The sequence below is a fragment of the Gobio gobio genome (assembly GCF_949357685.1).
Source record: "Gobio gobio genome assembly, chromosome: 3".
NCBI lineage: Eukaryota > Metazoa > Chordata > Actinopteri > Cypriniformes > Gobionidae > Gobio > Gobio gobio.
Genome location: NC_137099.1, coordinates 25328392 through 25347365, shown reverse-complemented (window position 1 = coordinate 25347365; position 18974 = coordinate 25328392). Strand labels below are relative to the sequence as shown.

General features: G+C 37.6%; 1 protein-coding gene across 1 annotated transcript in view; it reads left to right on the top strand.

The window, feature by feature from the left end:
• The first annotated feature begins 315 nt into the window (after positions 1–315).
• Positions 316–18974, top strand: part of adgrl3.1 (adhesion G protein-coupled receptor L3.1) — a 125246-nt gene continuing 106587 nt past the window's right edge. Inside the window, exon 1 of the mRNA XM_079812256.1 lies at positions 316–436. The gene's annotated coding sequence lies outside the window, so the exon portion shown is untranslated. The remainder of the gene's footprint in view (positions 437–18974) is intronic.

The following is an 18974-nucleotide window of genomic DNA, read 5'->3' as shown; positions in this document are numbered from 1 at the left end:
ATTGGCTTGTCATTTTCTCTCGGCGCTCGTTCCCTAGCTGTCGGGTCGTATGGACGATTTAGCGATGGACTGGCGCTGATCTCGCGGATTGTTCTATCGCTGGACCCACTCTGTGCATTTTCCTGTTATTCCAGAAAAGAAAAGAAAAAAACACTGATCGGGATACAACATTGGGCTCTGATCCCCAGTGTCCACCATAGATCCGTTGGGTTTGGGGGACGAAGGATACTCGATACTGATCCTCACCGTGGGTCTTCGGGAGGCTTCGAGCCTCATAAAGGCGCATCTGGGAACAGAAGCTCAAAACATCATCTGCGTGTTTTATTCACACACGAACACACTGTCACGGGAATTAAGGAGCATTCTGAGATCTTACAGCCCGATGCTGTTGAGCACATCCGGAGCTGACTATTATTCCAGTGTTTTATAAGATGCGGTAAGTCAATGCTTTTAAACGTGGTGACGTTATTTCTTAAGGGCCAATAAATCAATAACCGATGGACGTTTGAATGGCAGCAGCAGTGAGCTGCTATAGTTTACACTCTGCAAACTCCCCATACCCTACAGCTGAATTATGTCGTGTGTGTGTGTATGTGTGTGTGTGTGTGAGGGGCTTTGGACACAGGATGCTTTTTGCCGTGTGTCGTGCGTGGTGTTTTAATGGGCGTCGGTGCGCGCGCGCGTGTTTGAGTGTACAAGTCGCTGCCTTCAGCTCTTGACATTACGAAACGATAGCTTTAATTTGTTTATAACAGACAGGACGGAGGCAGCGTGTTGCAAATGACATTATGGACGGCATATATTCACAGCATCCCTTCAGCCTTTATAGAAGATGATTGTCAACGCCTCGTTCGACTTTTATCTGTGTATAAATGCATGTGTGTATAACAAGAGACGCGTTGGTATGAGGGAATCTAGATAGAAAAAAAGAGGAGAGCATCTCCAAAATAAACACAGCCTTGAAAACATCAACAGCGATTCATGCAACCAAACACCGTCAGATCAGTACAGAGATCATATGACCTTGATTCATTGACTAATAAAGACACATCTGCTATTCATGTCACCCTGATGTCATGAAAATTGCAGTACATGCTGGATCATCACGTATTCGGCATGGCCAATCATACAGGATTGTTTGCCAATATAGATCATTTAAGTAATAACTGGAGTCAACTGACTTATAGATGTTAAGTGATAGTTTACCACATGTGGGTGACCCATTTTAGGAGGAAAATATCAGTCCATGTGTTCTCCTGATTGCAGCACATTCATCATTCATATCTGGCTTTAAATGGAAAAGACAGAGACAGGAAGAATGAACAGATTACTGTACAGGCAAGTTCACCCGGGTCAGATCAAAATCAAAGGCTTTTGAAGTCACAACCAACATATCGGACCTGTTTAGTTAGGAGGATTTTGCATAACCCGTTTAGTGTAGTATAATTGTTCTGTGATATAAAATTAGACGTTTGATTCCAGGCTTGGCCCCCAGTTAAACTCTGAACTTAAACTCAGAATTATTCATTAGGTCTTCTACTGTTCCTTCAGAGGATTAGTTATGAGCAGACAGAAGTAAAAAAACAAAAAACAGGTGTACTTGTTCGCTTTTCCATTCCAAAAATACATGAAGCTAAAAGAGACACATTAAAGGGAAAGTTCAGTCCAAAAAAAAAAAAAGAAAAGGAAGAAAATTCTGTCATCATTTACTTACCCTCGTGTCGTTTCAAACCCGTGTGACTTTCTTTCTTCGATGAAACACCAAAGGAGATGTTAGGCAGGATGACAGCCGGGGTTCGCTTTCATTTTATGGAAAAGATGCAATAATAGTGAGCGGTGACTGAGGCTGTCAGTCCCTTACATTGTGCACGACATCTCCTTTTGTGTTCCACAGAAGAGAGAAAGTTAAACAGTTTTGAACAACACGAGAGCGCATAAACGATGACAGAATTAGCATGTTTTAGGTGAACTGTCCCGTTTGATTTTGCTGCAATTTGTTGAATTATGTAAAGACACTTGCAATTGACTTAATAGCTTTTCAACCTTACTTGAATTGTTGATTTTTTTATACTAGTGTATGACTTTAAATGCAAGATAACAGGTCAACTTAATATCAACTTTTGCTGATGCCAGTGAAGGATCATCAGTGTTCATTTGTGAAACTTAGTTTAAACAGCCATGTGTTGGTGCTTGCGGGTTTCTTTGTATAAATGGGACGATTTTAGATTCGTGTGAGTTTCTGTTTTCCATCAAGATGCTCTCTCTGTTCTCTTGTTTTGTCAGTGGGTGGTGTGCTGAATTTCGTAGAGTTTTCACACGCAGGGTGGAGCTGGGTGGTTTGCTCTGTTTGCCTTGATGGGGGTGTTTTGTATTTCCACATAGCCAAAGTGTGTCATTTCTGCACCACTAACATAACCAAATGGAATTGCAAAAATAATGATTGTTTTCAAATAGATTTCAGCAACGCCACATGTTCCCCCTTGGTCGGCTAAACAGAGTCGGACTATTAGCTTAAATAATGTGTTGTGTTCGTAACATTCTGTTAATATTTTTGCAATGAAGGAAACAAGTTCTTAAATGGATAGTTCACCCAAAAATGAAAATCATTTACTCACCATCATGTCTCAAACAGGGTTGGAATTTGGAAGACATAAGAGTGAGTAAATAATGACAGAATTTTCTTTTTTGGCTGAACTATCTTTTTAAAACATCTGATAAAACTGGTCGCAACGGAAAAAAGGTTTTCATAACATAATGGACACATTATGAAAATGGTTAAATTGGCTAGCTGGGTTTGTGTTTGTTGGTATATGTTTTGAATGTCACAGCATGGGTCAAAGTGTAATTTGCAACACTCACTCATTATCAAACAGAGGCCGGTGGGACACATGCTCCGACAGATGCTTTCATCATCAATGGGCGACAAGCTCAGCACGCAGGGTGCCTCTCGCTTTGTGTTATGTGTTTGATTGCTCAATACACAAGCAGCGTTTTGTGGCTGCATCCTGATGTCAAATATCCCTGAATGAGAGTATATGTACCAATTATATATAAACAAATTAAATGCGGTTCATTATAATGCTATAGAACAATGCATGCAGGATCGGATGTGTAGCAGCTGCTCAAAGCACACTGAGTGCATGTGTTCCAGGCAAATGGAGTAGTTGTGTTCTTGGGAGTGCTCCTCTTCTCATTCTTTGAATGTCCTTCAAATTAAAATAGTGATTCGCATGAATAATAGAGCTTTCTCATCTCGATCTCTTTCTTTCTCTCTTTCTCTCTCTATCTCTCTCTCTCTTTCACTTACGAATTCATCCATTTTTATACACACTCAGGGCAGGAACCGAGAGCGGCTGAGTGTGTGCAGGCCATCTTTTAAAGTGGGAAGTGTGTGTGTTAGGTAATTGAATAAGGAGGTCACTAAACAATGACGATGGGATTTGGAATGATCTTCTGAAGGACTTTGATTCAGTCCCAACAGGAAATTGAGAGCAATGATCCCATGTGTGTAAGTGTGTTTATGCTTTTATTTTCATCCATTTGCGAGGTCAAAAGATTTTTAGTGGGCTGTGTTGAGTGTTGAGAATATTATTGCGGTATACTGTCACATGTGTGCTAGAAAAAGAGGGAAAGTATATATGTTAAGAAAGTTAAAGTGAATGACTTAAGTATTTTAGGATTTTAAGGATTTTTCATGGGAATGAACAAAAATAACTAACCTCACTAATCGACTTGTAGGTTGTCGGAAATCTAATGGTTTTATTTCTTCTCAAATATGATTTTTTTTTCATGGAATAAAGGCATATATATATTTAAAATTCACTGCCAAATTCTAATATATAGTATACAGACATTTACTTTTCATAGTCTTTTTTTAAAGGCAGCATAATGCAGTCTAATAATTGTCGTAACACTACATATTAAACTACAATACTAAACCAACAAAAAAAAAGTGTGGTAACTTTTAATTTATTTTCATAAAATACTACTGACAAAACTATTAATATGCATCTTTAACTACTATACAATGTCATATGAACAACCAGTCAATAACTGCACTGAATTACTAAAAAGATCCAACTCATTAGAGTCATTTGTTTGCAGGCCGGACACTGGCATCGCTGTACAATATGTTTATGATTCAATAAAAAGAAAAAATAAACTGTTCTATAATTTGACTATACTGCTCACGCTGTCTGTTTTCAAGATGCTATGTCTCGTTAAAAAAACTATAAAAATGCTTTTCGAGACATCCTGTGTGAACGCCTAAGACATTTTTTTTTCTGAGACTGGTAGTAGACCCTAATTATACAGCGTTTTTTAAAAAACCGCCTTGTCGTTCACAGACAGTCCACCAACTAGTCGGTTTTGGAAATATGCTGTTTTACACATCCTTATGTGTGTGTGTGTGTATTCTGTGTAATGTGTGAGGTCTTTCATGTATGCCCACGCTTACATGTTTAGAGCATGCTATGAGTCACAGTGTGATGTCAAGTGCTTCAAGCTAAAGTCAGAACAAAAATAGTGATGATGATGTCATCAAACACAGCTTTCTCACCATGATGTGTCTAGCGGTGTATTAATATTCCCACAATCCCATGAACCATAGCAGCATGACAAGACAAACATAGCCCTGTCAATCCATGGCATTGTTAAAATTTGTCTGCATTGCATGAATCATTGACCATTTGTTTGTATAGTAAACAAATACTGACCAGTTTGCTCTGATTGTGACTTAATCAAACTCTCTTTCCAACTAATATAAGCAGTTTATTAGACTGAATTATAACATATGATAAAATGACATAAACATTGAGTCGGTTAAGGCCAAATAGGCTATAGAGGCTATAGAGATGTAGTAGAGAGGCACACCTGTGGGAAGTTAGATTGTTGTGGCACAGATTTGCATGAATGGAAAATTTGCTTGTAAAATTTGCCCATTATCATCATGCTTCCTTTAATGCGTTGTCGTTTTGCACAGTGAAACCGTTGTGAGAAATGACTCATGCATTATGCCCTTGCCCACAGCTTAAGAGACCATAGTTATGTCATTTTACAGGCAATGTAAGGAGAGATATAGATTTAAATGCAATTATATTTCAGCATTTTCGCCCAGTTAAACATTAGGTAGGTGTTTTATCAGCTTGTGCATCCATCGAACCCAACCTTGACAGCAAAAGATAAGTTAATGGTGTTATAAATCAAAAGTACCAAGCATTTCTACAACTGTTTTACATGCAAGCCTCCTTCCAAGTGTAGATCAGCATGACATTAATGTTAAATTCTTATGTCTAGCGGTCTCTCAGACTGCCCTCAGGTCTGCTGTAGTGACAGGTTCAGGGAGAGTAAAGCAGCATCTGAGATAAAGCAGCTCTGTGATTGATTGATCACCCTGAAGTTTGATTGCTCCAAGGATCGATTGCTCCCGGCTGTGTTGGCACCATTCATTGTTGAAGTCAATGGCAGGGTTTTTTTTTCTTTATCATTAATGAATGGCACAGGAAACTTCAACCTCCAGTTGTTTCCTATTTCAGCTTTTGGACAATGTGAGCTATTTCAGGAGTGAAAAAATAGCTCAAAGTGTTTAGCTTAGCAATGGGTGCTTTTTGTCCCAAACGGTCTTGATTGGTGTGGGGTATTTTTTCTTCTAAACATTTATTGTTCATTCACCACCAAACAATTTACACCAGGCATCTGCCCCCTGTGGGGATTTACCTTATAGCATGGTGACAATTTAGTGCACCCCACAAAAAAAAATTCTGTCATTATTTATTACCGTCATGTCATTCCAATCACACATTTTTCTTTCTTTCTTTCTTTCTCTTTCTTTCTTTCTTTCTTTCTTTCTTTCTTTCTTTCTTTCTTTCTTTCTTTCTTTCTTTCTTTCTTTCTTTCTTTCTTTCTTTCTTTCTTTCTTTCTTTCTTTCTAAACTAAAAGTATTTAGGCCTAAATTTAGGATTTGTTTTCACCTGCACATAACATTTTTGTAATACCAAAAAACTAAACATGTTTTAATTTTTTTGGGAATATTGTCTGTTCCCCAGCTAGCCATATTTAATGATTAGCCATGTTTATACTTTGTAACTGAATAAATTGAATTGTTTTCACAATGAACAGAGTTATGCTGATTTTAAGCATTTGAATAAACGCATTTGGCAAAATATGATTATTTAAATAGATGCAAATAGTTAATAAGATATGAATAATCTATGCCATGAATTGCCATGAAGTGCAGAAATATTATCTTTCGTTCCTGTTTTTTTGAATGTATGACTGATAAACATGCATCACATTAAGTTTAATTGTTTATGTAAAACTGTGTAATCCAAATAGATAAAAAATTGATATGCAATTCAAGTACATAAATCTTAAATTTATGCCAAACTATTTTTTCGTTTGTTTCGTTGCTGCTTTCTAGCCTTCTTTGAAGACAAACGCTCTTTTCCATACAATAAAAATAAACATATATATTCAAATACAGCATATCAAAACTCAATGCACCGGGTTTGACGTTAATGATGCTAAATGCCACAATGTACCAGGTTTGACTATGCAAATGAGATGTGCTGCACAGTAATGAGGCCCTTATCATTCTTTAGAGCTCAGCTCCTGTCTTCATTCACTTTTTATTGTAAAAACTGTGTAAAAAAAGGGTACATAACACACAGTTTCTGCCAATCTCATGTTAAGGTTGAGTACCTATAGAGTAGTATTGCGTGAGTCCTTAGTTTTATCATATTTATAAAAGACAGAAATGCTGTACAGATTCTTTCTGGAAACAGCCGAACTAGTGGAGGCATGCAGTGGGCAGAGCTAAAGAGTCACAAGCACACACACACACACACACACACACACACAATACATCATGGCATTATCCCTGCATAACCTTCGATTCACTATACATTTGTGTTATTTACATTATATCCACTTACTTAAATCACAGACATTTGATGCAGTACTCACCGCCTACGGTTTCGACTCATGACCGGGAACAAACAAACACGCTTGCAGAACTCCGTTGCTGCTCTGGAAAAACAAACTGCATCCACTGTTTCCTTAACGCTGGGTAATTTGGAAAGCTGAACAAGATTATCTTTCCCTCACAACCAAAAACACACTTCTTTATTGACATTGTTGATTTTGTGGTCTAAAAACAAAATGACAGCCCTGCCGGCGGCTACCCTAACCCGAATGAAGCTCTTTGATGGACATGCTCTTGCTCTGGTTAATGTGTGTGTGTGTATGCGCGCTCATCCGGGAGAAAGGCTCATACAAGGAATTCTGCCCTTTATGACGTAATACAGGGCCATAATCGAAAAAAACTTGCCAAAATTAGTTTGAATCCTGAAGGAGTGTATTTGGCACAGAAATCTCTGTCAACTCGTTTTTTTTGGGTGCATTTTTGAGCATGTTTAGCATGAGAATCCAACTCTTTAACAGTGTAAATAAGTCAGAATGCATGAAATAGCATTAGACCCCCCCCCCCCCCCTCTCTTATATCCCCTTATATTAAAAAAAGAATTTTTGGGGGGATCCTATTCCTAAACATAATTTTTATATGTAAACTTTTTGGAATTATCTTAAAGTCTTAAATGATCTTAAAGTAACTGAACTAGTGACTATTTGTATGGTGAAGTGACATTTTTAATAAAATTACAAGGTCAAAACATATACATTAATTAATCATGGATTAATCATTCAGAATAAAATCTATTACATTTACAAAATAGATAGGGTGAATTTCATGTCAGCGTTTTTTTAATTTTTAAGCGTCAACGTTCAAACCATCTTCAAAATGTCAAATGCGGTCAAGTGCTTTTTTCAAAAACTCTATTTCGACAAATGATATATTAGAATCGCAAACACATTTAAAAAGAGCGTATGTGAACTTGCGCATTGATGTGTGGTGAGTGACAGTGGGTGGTATATAAAGTGCTGTTGTTGATTGGATTTGGCTGTCCTTAGAGAGCAGCTTACTGGGAGGTACCAACTCTGTCTGTCATATTCTTTCTCTCTCCCTCTCTCTCTTTCATGCTCTCTATGTTTTTTTCTCTTTCTGGTAGCCATCTGTTATCCTTGTGTTTGAATCTTAAATAACTGCTGCTCTTCTGGAATATTCCCCACATGGATAAAGCCTCCTGCATAGTTTTCTACATACAGGAAAAAAAAAAACGAGAGTGAGAGAGCGTCCATTACATTGTTTTATTGAGCCACAGAGAAATGGAAAAGAGGAATCTGCTGGGCTGAGAGATTCATCCTCATCCAGCTTTTTGCCTAATTAGCCATTAAACCAATGAATGAGAAATATGCTCTTCCATTGTGTGTGCCCCTGTTCACTCCTATGATATGTTGTTTTTGGCCTCCATTAACAGTTCATCGTCATCACTCACGTCTATAGTGCGGTGTTATATTGCTTGTGGGAACTGAGATTTCAGCAAAGAGAGTTGTTTTTGTCAATTACACCAGTGAGGTTCTGTCATCAAAACCTGTATTTCTGTGACTTCCTGTTAAAAAGGTCAAGTTTGACTTGTTTGAAAAGTGTCCATGATTGAAGATTTTCAATCTAGCTAAACCCACACCACATGGAAATGTACTATTGTAATAATGTTAATTTCATATGGTTTTGACAAACTTTTATAAAATGTTTAACCTGTTAACCCGCATAAGGAATTTGGCATCCTGAAGTGTTCTTTGTTTACATCAGTTCAAAGTTGCAAAAATTTAGGCTATATTTTACCAGTATAAAAATACCATGTGATGTAACGATCAAGTAAAAAGTAGAAACATATTTTCCATTAACCTTGAATACAGAGCAGACCTTTTAATCATTATTGTCAAAAAAGCTTTTTAAATACATATTTTTCAAGGTAAAAAGCATGATAGTAAATAAACATTTTTTGAGACATAGATTTTTTTCAACCTGAACTAACCTTTCCTGTCATAAAAAGGTTATGATCTGGGGCCAGTTGCATAAACTAAGCCATTATGTTAAGACAGTGTCTTAAGGTCTAGTATGACCCACTAGAAGTTAGTCAAGGGGCATTCAGTTATGAACAGTCTTAAAGAAAAAAATTGATGTCTAACTTCTAAGACTAGTCTTAACGGTTTATGCAACCAGCCCCTGATATTCTTAGAGATTTGTTGACCTTGTCAGGAGGATCTGCTCTGCACAGGTCCTCTCGATGATATAATTTTCTTGTTTGTTGTATTTTGTTCTGCATAGAGAACACCACATGACTTCAGTTCATGACACAGAAGTTTTGTTAAAATATTTATTCTTTATATATAAGAAATAATAACAAAAATTCATGCCAAACTACATAATAATGTTTTCTTTTTAAGAAATTCATTATTTTAATTCGTTTTCTTCCCCCATGACATCTTTGTCTTTATATGGCCCAAAAAATATCAAAATTAATTTTAATCCAGAAATAGGAAACACTGTATGTAAGAACTGCATTGTAATGTATTTTTGAATAAATTATTATTTAGGACAAAAGGTGCGTTCATGCCATGCCGTAATTACCGTAACTATTCTGACTTGTAAAAAGCATTCACGTGGTTGTAGAACTCGTAATTGATTTGTAAGTTTCTTAGAGCTACGATTTATACCACGTGACTGCTGTACCACACGATCAATGCAGATATTTTTTGGAGTTAAGAGAAACGTACAAGTCTGAGGATATGAACAGCTCCAAGTACAGCCTCATGTGTTGTCATCTCTTATTTAAAGTAATTTACAAAAGGACGTGAATTTTATAGCATCAAAAAACTTAACTAAAACCAAACTTCTGGGGAAAACGAACACTTGAACATATGTCTGCATGATGAGAATTACCTAAAATGATAGAAACCATCTTTGGAAAAAAGTTACTTGAAGTGTAATTGGATTTTTTAGTTTGGCTCGCTTCCCATTCGATTACATGCAGAGGTCAGGGTTAATGGCCTATACTGCAGCCAACCACCAGGGGGCGATCGAAATGCTTTGCCTTCACTTTTCAGGATGTGAGTGGCACACATTGGCTGAATCCAAAATCGCATACTTCACTACCGGTAATAACGCATGTTTTATATAGTATGAGTTTGTATATGATTGTAATCCGGACGTGCTACATTCCCCATGTTGTCATTATCATGTGACCTACCTGCGTTATTTTCGTCGCTTCACTACCATTCACCAAATCCTCTTCCATATTATGCACACTTCAAAATCTCGCCGGAAGTAGTAGGTCATCCGGGTACTTTTTGCCTACTCTTTTATGAGTACTGTGAATTCGGACATCCTTTTTTTCACATACTGTTTTTCGCCTACTATATAGTAGGGAATTATACGATTTCAGATGCAGCCTTGGTCTATGTGCAGTGCATTGAAGGTCAGGTATTATGTGTGACATAATGAAGCAGTGAAATCGAGGTGTCTTGGCCTTATCGTCGCGGTTACACACAGCTGACTTGTTATCAATGGACCAACACCCCCATTAGTTCTGCCGTGTCAGGGATGTGTGCAGGTGTGCGTGTATGAATGTGTGTCACGTTTATGCTGTTTCCAGGATATGACTCTTTAATTTTACGCATGAGGGAACTGGATGCACTGCTGTAGCGTATATCATGAACGCACACGGACACACGACAAGTAACATTAACTTATATCCTGTGGCTGACACAGTTCAGCCTGATTTATTTAAGTCTGGCTCAGGTTTAGTCTCTCTGTGGCAAGTAACTCAGGTTGATATGTAGAGTTCATTCTGTTGGGATTATTGCAAAGCTCCTGAAGAACAGTTTCCAAATTGCAGATTCCCTGATAAAGTGCTTTTTTCCAACAGTGTCCATTTTGGATCCAAAAAGAGACGCAATCATTTTCTCCCCTTATGATCCTGCAGTGCTTGTTTTCATCTTTATATTATGTCTCACTCTCACGGCTGTCGTTCCTCCTCTCCTCTCCTTTTCTCTCCTCTCCTCTCATCTCGGACAAAGCACAGTCTTTCTCCTCCGCAATCTCTTCTTGTTATTGCCCGAAGCTGCTGTAGCATTTTGCTCTCTCTCTCTTTTTTCTCTCTCTCTCTCACTCTTTCTTTCTCTCTCTCTCTCTCTCTCTTTCTATGCGCATTGAGCCATGTCCATGATGCTCATTGCCTCCAGTCCCGTAATACATCCAATTACAGAGGGAAATAGAGAGAGAGTTAGAAACAGAACGAGAAATATGACAAACGGTGAGAGGGTAGACGGATGGGAATAGCACATATTCAGTGTTATTTTGTCAGAATGAGGGCTTGAATATCAGAAACTGGGTGTAAGGGATATTTGGGCGGCAGCGATGCAATTCACCTTATAATGGTGGAGCATGATAATGATGATCTCTCTCGCCCCCTTCCCCTGTGCTTCCTGTCACGTATGGTACTGTCACCGTGCATGCATATAAGAACAACCACACACACTCATTTTCTCATGCTGCCAGCTGAGCTTTAAGGAAAAAATTATATAAATAATAGAATGAGTGACAGAAAAGGAAAACATTTATAATGAGTGATAACGCTATGAGCAGAAAGTCAACATGTTTATATCAAATAATATTTTTTGTAAGAACAGCATTCGAGAAGTGGAGCCTTATTCATCATTTTCACTTGAACACATGCGCACAGACGCCCGCATTTTAAACCCATTACACACTGAAAGACGCCATTAAACAAAAGCTCTATGGATTGTTATAAAGCTGAATTGCTCTTCAGATGTCTGTGTGTGTGTGTGTATATATAATAACAGAGTTGGCTCTAAAGACTATTGAACGAACAACAAATGGATGTCTTCCTAAGTGACCGGGAAGGTAGTTGTGCGGTTATGTGAAGTGCTCTAAAAAAAACCTTGAATCAGCATCCACCCACATTCAGCGCAGTGTTTTACAATGACTTGACCCGCAGGCTTTCATGTTTCCATGTTTCCTCCCTGTGGGGTAGTGGAGGGATAATAGTTAAAGATCAGAGCTGGTAACAAAAGATTGCAGGTTCAATCCTGGGAATTAGTGACACAGGAAAGGAAAGTTAGAGAGATCACAGACCTGCTCTATTAGCGCAGTGCCCTTGAGCAAGACGCTTCACACTGGACCGCTCAAGGGAGAATGGCTCTGCAATTAGTGCCCTGCTAAAACTACATATTTTCACAATCGACTAGTCTGTTGCCTGAATAACTAGGAAGCCCTGTATAATTAGGCTGGTTTCAGTTTCATCTGACCCAGATCTAATGTGTTTCTTAGGGGGCATTTATATAAGATGCATTCCTGCGTTTAAAAACAGTTGGACAGAGTGCAAAATGGAGCAGAATGAACAAGTCTGTAGACTTTTTTGAAAGTCGGACTATTTTTAACAAAGACTCGCACTCGATTCACAGGGTCCCTACGCGGGTTATCAGTTGAAGTTCACTTCACTTGACAAATGCGTTCATGCGGAACACCCTGCAATGTCATCAAACATAGATTCAAATATATATAATTAAATTATATAACATGCTATAATATAAATTACATACCTTAATGTAATATATACACCGATCAGGCATAACATTCTTTATTTTGTTGGTCCCCCTTTTGTTGCACAGTGATTGAAACTGTGATGCACTGTGTATTCTGACACCTTTCTATCAGAACCAGCATTAACTTCTTGAGCAATTTGAGCTTCAGGAGCTCGCCTGTTTGACCGGACCACACAGGCCAGCCTTCACTCCCCACATGCATCAATGAGCCTTGGCCGCCCATGACCCTGTCGCCGGTTTACAACTGTTCCTTCCTTGGACCACTTTTGACAGATACTGACCACTGCAGACCTGGAACACCCCAGAAGAGCTGCAGTTTTGGGGATGCTCTGATCCAGTCGTCTAGCCATCACAATTTGGCCCTTGTCAAACTCGCTCAAATCCTTATGCTTGCCCATTTTTCCTGCTTCTAACACATCAACTTCGAGGACAAAATGTTCACTTGTTGCCTAATATATCTCACACACTAACAGGTGCCGAGATGAAGAGATCATCAGCATTGTTCACGTCACCTGTCATAATGTTATGCCTGATCGGTGTAAATATTTATATAAATATACATTTATTATTTATTTAATGAATAATATTGCCATTTTTGAAAGTGTTAAACTGCTTGCTAATTCTGTTACAATGTTTAACAGGAAAATAAACCTACTTTGGTATATTAGATGTGTCACTGTCTTATCTTAAACCATAATCACAATAGTTGCATTGAAACGGTTTCCTCTTGCACACTTTTTAAAACACCGTTGACTTCACTAAGTAACTAGCCATTTGTTAGACAGCTAGCCAATCTCATCCCTACTAAATAACTTAGAGAATTATATTCTAATATATCTAAGAAATAATTCTGTATCAAACAAACTGTATCAAATTGATTAAAGTTGTGATGTAACGAAAGTAGAGACAGATATTTTTTCCGTATTTGTGTACATCCAAGTGAAACGGATTATCGAAAAAGCATGGTGGTAAAAAAAAACTATGTAGGGTGGGGACTTTTTCTTCTATACATCGGTTGTTGATTGGATCGAAGCGGATCTGAAAGCAAGCTTGCAGTAAATGGTTAAAAAAGGGGCGGGTTTAAAGGAGAACTCCGGTGAATTTTTAAGTTAATCTTGATCATTATACCTTTGTGAGTACTGTCTATAGAAAAAGGTCTGTCATTCCACCATGATGACAATTTTAATTATAAATGAGGTCAAAATAAAAAATAAAAATGCTCGGATGAATGGTTCACAATAAGAACAATTTCTACACCACTGACAAATCCCAAATATTGGTTGTTTTCTGGACTGGGACTGGACCGTGAAGAGGGGCCTCAAAAAGTGGTACCGATTTCAACCGGCGGGTCTGTTTTTTGCTCATTAAAACAAGTAGTCTTGCCCAAAACTCACACCGTTGGTTGTACCAAACAAAGCAGTGTTCTGGAAAGGTCTCAGAGCCGCAGTGTTTACACCCTTTGGGGAAACCAACCTACGAGTAATTTACTCCTAATTGTCACTGCGCATTAATCTTGCATAGGAGAGGTTTTTTTAATAGCAAAACAATACAAACTTCCCAAATATTAAAAGATTCAAAGTTTTAAGATAAAAAATATTTGATTTGACATAAATTTAATTTAATCGAATTCCCAAGTGTTAAAAAAATTCTAAACAGGAAACATATTTGATTGATGGGATAATTGTATAATGCAAACAATTTTTTTTTGTAAACTAAAAAAGTGCTTTAAATGAACTGGTTTTATTGAAGTCCAACATATTATTTAATATGTCTGAATAATCCTGATTATATTTAGGTTATACCTAATGAGTATTTGTTATTGGTTAGATCAGCTAGGAATGATTTAATATAGCTGCATGTTACAATTTTTACTGTCTGCCTATCGTACATGGTAATGATGCATGTATCATTTGACATTTGAATTATATAACTTGCTGTTTGCTATGCTGTCATACAGAGGAAACAGAGCAAATGTGTGTTTCAGAGTGAGCTAATGGCATTCGAATGGCAGGATGCATCTTTCACTATTAAAAGATTGGCAGGTGTTTCCAACTTCTCCATACACACCCATACACACTCACACTGCTGTCAGGACCTCTGTCTTCACAGGCCACTGAGCTAAATGCTAAAGTAGTCCTATTGTGTTCCATTAGTCGTCTCTGCCAGGGGTGCAGAAGCCTTTGTGCCCAAAACAATACACACACACACACACACACACCGCCAAAACAATGAGGCAGAGCGACTGCCATTCCTTTGAGACACAAAAAGTGGAGACAGACATTAGAGTGTGTGTAAGCACAAATGTGTTTTCTCATGACTGCGTTGTAGCGTTTAATTGTATAATCGTTTTAAATGTCCACTAGTGCATGTCATACTTGGGTAATTCTCTTCCTTTTCTCCATCTTTTCTCCAGCTCTCAGAGGTTTTCAGCTGTTGATAAGCGAAACCCCACAGAATTGGACTTGAGCTCTCCAAGACAAACATCCATTCTGACACGGAGTACATAAAGTCAAGTTCACACTTAAACACACAAACGTACACACACACACACACACACCCTGCTGAGGGACTATGAGAGTATTTGCTGTTAGTAGCAGGGCTCTTGGGTAGAGCTGCATTTGGACTTGTTTAATTCCATGAGGGAGCGACACACTATTAACAATAACTGCTCACCAACAGAAAAACAACCTGATTAGAGACGAACAAGAGGGAGTATGTAAAACATATAGAGCACATTAGATAACAAAAGCTATAGCTCTAGCCCTAGCTCCATAATGCCCTTTGTAAGCACCATATGCTATTTTATACTCTGCTACGTGTTCCATATGTTCAACCACACCCTGCTATACATTGCAGATTTTCTTGCAGATTTCGACTCATATTTAAAGTATGTCTTTGTTAAGTGCTAGGCTGGTGATTGTGTGTATGTGTATGTGTGTGTGGGATGCATAATTTAGCGCAGCATTGGGCTCTGTCTGCACACTCAAACAGCGGCAGCATTGAATATTTCATCACACGGATGCTGCTTTTGCTCTAACTGTCTTTGAGCCGTGTATGTGTGAGGGTGAGTGGCGCACAGATGCTGCCCAGCTTTTGACACTGTACAGCCCAACTTGCAGAAAGAGCAAAGCAGTGTTATATTTACATCCCTGAAAGGATGTTTTCCTTCTTTTTCTTTCCCTCTCGTCCTCTCCACTGCCTCTTTTAATGGCATGTTTTACCCCGTATTGTCTTTGGCTTGGTCTGAAAACTGAGCATGAAATGAAAATTCACATACATTTATCTATAAATTCATCTGTTTTTAAAATACATGTTATTGATGTTATTTTAGTCCTCTTAAACCCTGTCCCTGCATGCTCACATTCATCTACGTTGTTGAGTGAAGCCCACATGTCAAGTCAAGTCAAGTCAACTTTATTTATATAGCGCTTTTAACAATGTAGATTGTTTCAAAGCAGCTTTACAGTGTTAAACAGGAAAATAATGCAGCATAATTTTATTCAGCTGTATAGCCATTCTGGAGAAAACGCTGATGTCATCAGTTCATTTCAATTATCATACAGTGACAGTGTGGGCTTTAGATCAATAATTAGATCAGTAATTTAGTTTATATGGTTAATTTAGTTTATTAATTCAATTTATTTCGATGTTTAGTTGAAAAATTTAGTGTCCCATCTCAAAAATCCAATCGACAACCAATGGATAGAACCAAGTCTTCGCCCAACATTTGTTCTTCTTCGCTTGTCTGTTAAACTCGCATGTAGGTCACAGTATGGAAGCAAAGATCTTCCTTTGCTTCCATTTCATTTCCACTTTAAGCTCAAAACTTCTCTTTTTATGCATACGTTAGGGTATGCGTACAGTACGTGTGATGTAAATTTCATCATCAGCATAGTATATCTTGATTTTTTTGCACTAATTAGTTTGTCCACAATGTGGCAACAATGTGGACTTGTTTTATAGTCGAAAAACAAGCAGAAAAGACCGACAACAACTGGGGGGTAGTCCAGAAAGGAAGGAATACCTTAACTTACCGTCACATATAACTTGAACTCTCGGTTGATTAACCCAAACCTTGCTTACTCAAGGTATGCTGGTTCCAAAAACGAGTCCGGAAGTAAGTTCTGACAACTCAGAGTATGTTAACCGTGAACAGACAAGACATCCTCAACGAATCGCTGATTCACCATGGAAACAGACGCTAATAAAAAAGCTCTATTCTACTTCCTCTTCTTCTTTTGCTTAATGGCGATTTACATAACCTACTTAGTGCACATCGCCACCTATTTGGTGGTTATGCAATATTTTTTTTCAATGTCTTCATTTATTCAGTAATCTTTATTCACTGAGAATAAGGATTATATTGTTTGTTTGATGCAAATAATGCAGATCCATGTGTGAGATGAAAATGAAATAAATAATACATATATTTGAATTGAATTAACATTTAAACATTACTATATTAATGATATAAAACACATCTGAATACCTCTTAAGCAAACTAACCCGGAGCAGGTTATGTTCAGAGAGGGAGTTGCTATGGCTACTTATACATACCCTGAAAGTTACCTCCGTTTTTGGAACCGAAAGTTGAGGTTATCCGTTTACTTATCCTTAAACATACCCAGGTATGTCACATAACATGCTTTCTGGAATACCCCCCTGATGCCCATGTTGACGAGCGCTTGTGTTAGTAGGTTAAGGGATACCTGCAGCAGTGCAGCTCTAGTTTAAAGAGTACAAAGACATTGGGTAACTAATGATTGCATGGATTATTCATATTTATACCCACATCAGAAAATGCCTGCCTAATTCACAACACTTGCATATGCAGTGGAGTTTGTTTTTAACCTTGTTCTAATGTTAATGAGTTTGGAGTATTCTAAATGAGTGCAAGGTTAGTCATTTGCATAAAACACGCCCAAACCATCTCTATATAAGGGCTTCCTGTACAACCTTTACTTTAGAGCCTTTCTTCACTCTCAGCTGTTGAAAGCTGTTGAAACGTTCATACGTTCGGCTGTACACATATGCTACGCATCAAAACTGAAGTATATTTTGCCTTGCTGCCTCACAGGCTTGTCTGTCAGGCAGTGTTGGTGTATGAAAGGCACCTCCTAGGGTTGCAGACCGAGTTCAAAGCCATCAGTAAATTCAAGTGGGCTTTAGTTATGATGCTCATTTCTAGATAGAGGTAGAAATGTAAGTTGAAATACATTGACATTTCAACCCTTTAGACACACTGAAACTCAAGTCGCCATTGGCTAGTGAATATTTTACTCGTCAGACTTTTTACATGGAATGCATGAACAATGCAAATAAAAAAATTCTTCATAAATATAATATAAAATATACATTTCAAGTGAACAGTCTCTAATAAGAAAAAAATATTAAACTACAAGCACATAGCACAAATAAACAACAGAACAAAGATGTAAATGAAATAAACAGTGCTTTTTAGGTTTTTCAGGTAGGTATAACGGAAGTTATATACAGATTATGTAGATTGTGTACAGAAATTGAATAAAGTAATGAACACTGCATAGTCTTCACTGTATAAATTAAATATAGATGAATCCTTATTAAAGTTACTCAGTTAAGAGTATTGAGGGATTTTTTTAGTCTGATTAATATTAAAAACAGACAGCTGCAAGAATATTAGGCTGTTGTCACTTTAAGGAATAATGCACAGATCCAATAAACTGATGCTGTACACATGCGTTTTTTTATTTATTTCTCGACTGTTTACGTTCAATTAACATATAGGATACTCGCCAAGATGGGCCTTTTGACATAATTTTGTGTGAAATTGTCCGTTCAAGCACAAGAAGACATGAATGAGAGCTTAATTCAGTACAATTTATGTACGTATAGTAACAATTGCCGGCAGAGGGCGCTAACGGCCTGGTGATTGTTGTTGTTACACTTTACAGCACGATCAAATCCTTGTTTAATATCAGCCAAACAACATTTAATTCAAATGACTACTTAATCTTTAATATTCATATCAATATTCATAATATTCATATCAAACTGCGTACTCTGTGTATAGGGAAAGGCGGTACTGTTATCGCGTTGTGTGTATGAAATAGATGCTGAACACAGTCAAAACGTGCCATCGGAGAAGCACTAATTAAATGTCTGTTTCAGTCACTGATTTCAGCCCTCCAAACCCATTTTGGCCCAAAACTGCAAATAGCTGTACTATATATAATAACTACTGTCAACTCAAGCTACAGTCAGATGTGCATTTCTAAGAGACATAACATGTAATATTATTAATATTGCAACCTGCACGGCAAACTGTGCTGAATATACGTGCCATTAAAGTCAGGCAACACAAACCTGTTTCATGACTTGTTTCTAAACATTATCACCTGTTAGAACATGCAGAAACTAAGAAATAAATGTTTCTATTAAGATATATATTTTTTTAAGGAAAAGTGACTGG